Source organism: Helianthus annuus, chromosome 16 (assembly GCF_002127325.2).
Source record: "Helianthus annuus cultivar XRQ/B chromosome 16, HanXRQr2.0-SUNRISE, whole genome shotgun sequence".
In the NCBI taxonomy this organism is placed as follows: Eukaryota; Viridiplantae; Streptophyta; class Magnoliopsida; order Asterales; family Asteraceae; genus Helianthus; species Helianthus annuus.
The window spans coordinates 110,182,170-110,188,309 of NC_035448.2; the positions used below are offsets into that span (position 1 = coordinate 110,182,170).

General features: G+C 39.3%; 1 long non-coding RNA gene across 1 annotated transcript; it reads right to left on the reverse strand.

Annotated features, from left to right (window-relative positions):
- Positions 1 to 1,727: 1,727 nt before the first annotated feature.
- LOC110883656 lies at positions 1,728 to 3,120 on the reverse strand. The gene is made up of 3 exons (XR_002560539.2): positions 3,030 to 3,120; positions 2,319 to 2,406; positions 1,728 to 1,848 (listed from the first exon to the last, which is right to left on the reverse strand). It is a non-coding gene; the product is annotated as an uncharacterized LOC110883656 (long non-coding RNA).
- Positions 3,121 to 6,140: the final 3,020 nt, after the last annotated feature.

Consider the following 6,140-nt stretch of genomic DNA (forward strand, 5'->3'; position numbering starts at 1 on the left):
AGCAAAGAAGAGACGAGCTAATGGCGTTATACGCCAATCTAAAATTTGATGATGATGAATCTGAAGAAAGTGATGAACAAAGCGATAGGTACATCTCTAATGTAATCCCATCAACGGAAGACTATTAGTTTATTTTGATTTCGTATTATTGTAATTTTATAAAATATTAATTGTTTTGGTCAAAAATTACCGAAGCAATTAAGTGATCAAATTAGTTAAGTGAGGTAGTGTGCTAAGAGAATGTGTTCAAAAATATGTTAATTAAGTTGTTTGTAAAAACAGTTTCAGGATACGGCTCAGGATATAGAGTTGTATCTATGATCAAACAATGAGCAAAAATGTAAAGAGTGACACGAGATGTACGAGGAAAGCCCTTGATCAATCTAGATCGCCGGCATAAAACCTCGGGAGCTGACAATCGCAACTGCCTTGTTCTTCTATTGCTTCAAATATCAGGATACAGTGCAGGATATTGATCAGATCACTAGGTGTTACAATGTTTGTTGTGAGAGTGAAAGTTGCGAGAAAGAAAAGTGTGAGCGCAGTGAGTGTTTGTGTTTTGTCCTATTCGATCTGATTTATCATCTATTTATAGTTACAAATAACAAACCAACTCTCCTATTATTCTGGGATGCTGGGAATATTCCATTCTGAACGTTGGGGGCTGTTTCTACTTGTTTTCCACATGCTTATTGACTATAAAACCGGGTCTTCAGCTCATATAACCGTTACAATGTCAATAACATTGACCAACATTCGATATTCTCGCGGAATATGCCTTTCTTCTATTTTGACCGTTACAAGACCCATTCTTCCACCATCAACGTCCATTTTTCAACCACCTTGAGCGAATCTTCAGGTAGATCGAGTCTTTTAACGTTGGTACCTTGCAACCAACATTTTACAAGCCAATCGTTAGTAATAGTCAGGATACTGCCTCAGGATATTACCAATATCCTGGCCCGGTATCCTGATCCGGTATCCTGATCATATATAACTAATAAAAAATCAGGATACAAAGTCAGGATATGGGCTCAGAATTTCACCCATAACAATTGTCCCCAAAAATATAACTGTTGGATATCCTGATTCCAACGGATATATATTTTTTTTAGTCATTCCAACATGTCTGGTAAGGATATATGTTTTAAATATTCCTGCATAGGTTTGGTTACTTCAGAATACTATCATGTAATGAAATTAGAATTACTCCCTTTTACGTAGATTCCATCAAGGACCCTGCTACTTTTGATTCAGATGAGCTTGACAACTTTTCTAAGCCTGCCTTGGTGAAAAAGGAGCCATATGTTGCCATCAGCTCTAAGCCATCTGCTGCTGCTGCCGAAGGTTTCTCTTATGGTGACCTTGGCTTCATGGAATCCATCGAGCCCATGATCTCCTTCCCTAATAAGGTAAGTATCCAGATCCTGTGTCCCGTACACATATACTGAACCTGTATCCTGGTTAGTTTGTCTTTAGTGATACCTGTATTTTGTAGGGTCTAAATTATCTGGCCGTCCTGCACTTAGAACAATTTTAATTTGCTGCAAGTAGAATAGTTTGACAGTTGAAGGTGGAGGGATCCTGTGTTTTCAGGACGAAGCCTTCAACTGTGTAACGCCTACACGTTTTAACCTAAGATTTGCAGCGGAAAAATACATACCTAAAATTTCCTTCATGATATTCTTTCTTTCATTTAAATACATTAATCTCTTTTTAAAAATTAATCCAAAAACTAACATACATGTCTCAATTTAAGTGACTACGTACACACCCACATACAATCCATGTCTTGACTCGATCTTCAACCGCGTACACTTCTTGATGAAACATCCAAACATGTATAACCTGCAGTCACCACATTCAATCACATTATTAGCAACCGATGACATAATGCAAAAACTTAACACATGCATAATAGCGCGTCAACATATCATGCTTCCTCTTATACTAGCCCCTTCATCCATCCATTCGATTACTCGCATCGGATTATGGAGTCAACCTTCGCTTCCTTTGTTAACATGCCTATACTTCACGTTAATTCTCAATAGAAAACTATTAGTACATTAGCTTCCATTTATATGAACATGTCCTCAAATACAAATAACTCATCTCATTCATTCAAGCATAATTTCATTATGTAAGTTCCATTTCTTACCCAAACTTAACCGAATCTCTTTCTTAACCACTTCCAACCCATTCCATTAAAACTTAAATTAGTAATAGCATTGACCCATATCTTCTTACATTACATTCAACAATTAACACATATCATAAATACATTACCAAACAAAAGGGTAAGTTCGGAGTTCACTTACCTTGCGCGCCCGTATTTGCGTTCGCTTATTTGATTGAGTATTCGTAGCCCGTTAGCCTTCAACGCTCCCATCCATCTTGACATGATTCCTATACACTCATGTCATTACATTCACATTCTTATTAGCATATATGCTTATACTTATAAACAACCATATCAAATTCACATCTAACATACGACCTACATAAAGCATACTCAACATCATTAATCCATTTAAACAAGCATAAAGCATACTCGACATCATCCCTACATAATCTTCACATGAACTATATATGTTTACCCATTACTTGCATACAATTTCACTTATTATTGTCTTTTAGACATTTTATCAAACACTTGGCGTGCGTACTACTTCCTAAGCATAATGTACAAGTTCTTAAGCATGTTCTTCCTTATTTCATCTTATGAACTATCACATTCAAACAAAATCTCATAATCATAAATTTCACTTCAAGTTTAACTATCTTAGTCTATCATACAACACCTTATACAACACAAGATTACAATATAGCATCTTCAAGTTCATCATGATCATCATCTTCACACTCATGCAATGGGTTTCATTCTAAATCACCCAATTACTTGAAATTATTCACAACACAAGTTCTATTTGGTGTTTCTAACACCTCTACATGCTTAATTTCATACAATTTCATGGATTGATTATAACCCACTTCAAACAAGATCACCAAATCTAAGTTTTAAGACATACCTTATGATCCCCTTGTGAAGGTGATCGTTAATTCATATTCGGTTGTGAATTTGGGCTTCATTTAGCCTTTCAGTTTGGAGATTTTTATGAAGTTTAGGGTTTTGGCTCCATGGGAGCTTTCCCTGCTCGTTCATGAACACACACGATGTGTGTGTATGTGTGTGTGTTGTTTTCTTTTAACACATCAACTTTCAAGTTATCCCACTTTGGTCCCTCATGTTTCGTTTTTATTAAATAAGGCTTCAACTCTTCGCTTACTACTTGTTTTGGTCAAAAATCGCACAAGGATAATGCAACCAAACTCTTATGAAAACGGGGAATGATGCTTGGTTTGTTGAACAAAGTGAAGGATCACTTAAATGTAAAATGCACAATCGACACAAGGATTTATACGAGGAAAAAGCCCTTGATCAATGATCTCCGGCATAAAAAACCTCGGGTGATGGAAACTACTGATCACCAAACTTCAATATAACAAATAAAGGTTACAACTTCGGATGGTAACGAGCTAGGTACAAGGATCACTATGGTATCGTGTGTCAAAGCGTGTGGGAATTGTGTTGTGTCTTCCGAATGTGGAAGAGTGCTATATATACAAGTGTGAGTGGCCCTATTTTAGGTAAAATAGACTAACTATTAGCTCGTTACCCCTTTAGGAATAAAAGTAAATCTAGCCTAAATTATCGCCCTTAAATTATGCCGAGTTTCCATATCGTCCACAACGTTCATCTCTGATTAAGCATATGCCAAAGTTGTAAAGACGAGTCCCTTATTTACGTTGCTAAGAGCGGATCCTGCCAGACATTCCTGCAAGATAACATTAAATCCAATGAAAACAACTGTTAGTATGAGGATCCCTGTGATGGTCCGTGATCCTGATCCTGGAACTCTTCTGAGGATCACTATCTGCCAAAGAAATAAGGATCACTGGTTAGGATCATATGTAAGGATCATAAGTCATAAAAATCCAGCCCTAACAATTGCCCCCAAAATATAAGGAGTAATATTGTAAATAAACGAGTTGTATTTTGTTTGATCTTATCCTCAACAAGTTAATCGAATAACTAGCCGTTAGAGACGGACTAGCCGTTGCGAACCTTACGTCACAGAAGTGACAGCCCTGCAAATCATCATTATAAATAGGTGTTAGAGATAGGATCAATTTGCATTTAAATTCAAGAGAGACTCTATTTATATTTTCGTCCGAAGCTCAATCAGGTATCTCTCTTCCTCCTTCTTCCTTCTTTTACTCTGTTTTTCTATTTCTTTCCATTATTCTGCAAAGATGTTGCTCCGGAACTCCCCGCACAAGGATCCTAAGAAGAGCAGTCCCTTGAAGGGTCAAGGGATCATCAAGGATTCTTCAACTGAGAGGTGTTGTTTTACCGACTCTCAGATTGATAAAATTCGTCATTGCTTTCCGGCGAGCACCCTCTTTAAATCTTTTGATCCTACCGCTTTAAGTGACTTCATCTCTGATACTTGGGTAGCCTTTCCTGTTACTCCGTTCTTGATAGGATATTCATATCCTTTCCCTCAATTCACCCAGTCCTTCTTTTCCCTTACCGGCATCTCCTACATCCAGGCCATGCCAATGATCTGGAGGGTTTTATATACCCTTGAAAGGATCATTGAGCAGGAAGGGATTGACTTAGGAATGGCGGAGCTGGCTGAGATGTATGATCTTACCACTTTCGGACCCCATCGTTATCTGTTTAAGCGAAAAGCTGGAGAGGATCATCCTGTCTTCAAGGTCACCAAGAACGACACAAACTGGAAGCGTCGGTTCTTCTTTGTTAGGAGAGATACCATCCCAGATGGGAAGGATCTGCCCAAGGAGTGGGCTACTCATGGTAGGATAGAGGATCATGGAAGGATCACCATAAAATTTGTTCCTTAGGATAAGGGTCACTAATATTTTCTTTGTTTTTTGTGCAGCCATATCCGTTGCTCATCTCAAGTTGACTCCTGCTGCAAAAGAGAGAGTTTTAGCCTTCAAGAAGCTTGATCCCGAGATTAGAAGTTTTCAAGTTGCCACCCAAGATTCACAGGAAGTATCCTCCGCATCTGCCACAATGTCAAGTAAGTATCCTTATTAAAAAGTAGTTCTATGTAGGATTTCTAAATTAGTTAGAATACTTATCTTATTTTGGTTGTGTAGGCGCTGGAAAATCTGCTAAGTCTGCTTCAAAATTTGGCGTTGAAGATCTGTCCAACGTCAAACCTTCAAGGAGGAAGAATCCTGCCAGCCCGAGTACCTCTGTCCCCAAGGCACCTGTGAGAGGGAAGGGAGGAAAGAAGAGAAAAACCTCTGATGCTGAGGGTCTCCAAGGATTTCCCCTGCTCCGTCAACAGTTTCTTGATTACGTCAATGAGGTAAGGATCACTGCCCCTGCTTGTATATCCTGCTTGAATATCTTGCTTGAATATCCTGCTTATTTGAGGATCACCTGGTCCTGGGCTTACCCTTTTCCCTTTTTGCAGAAACTTGCTGAAATAGAAACTTATATTGGCCACGTTGAGGATCAAGACCGCCAAATCGCTGACCTCCAACAAATGGGTGTGCTGAAGGATCTCAAGATTGCTGATCTTGAGAAGGAGCTTCGGGCTACCAAGGATGAAGCTGCCAAAATGGTGATCAACTTCGATTATGAGAAGCATGATATCACCCAGGATGCCAAGGTCTCTGCTACGATAACCATGTACAAGATCCAGTTGCAGATGGCTGCGGAGGCTCAGGATCCTGCCTTCGACAAAAGCACATGGGACGTGGAGGGCTGGAAGGCAAGGCTGGCAGAGTTGGAGGGTGATGATGAAGCTGAGGAGATCCCAATGCTTGAAGGTGGTGATGCTGGCAAGGATCAGGGAGAAGCAAGTGGAGCTGGTGGTGATGGTGCAGCGAAGGTTTGAGCTGCAGAATTGGGCGATGAAGGAAACTTCTAGACATAGCCGGAGCCCAATTTTTTTTGTGTTTGTTGATGTTTTTAACGATGATGGTCTGTAACTCTGAACAATAGTTTTAGGATTAAGGATCCAGGATCCTTCAGACAATAGGTAGGATTGCAAATGGTGGAGGGATCCTCTGTTTGGGGGATGAAGCCATTGTGATCC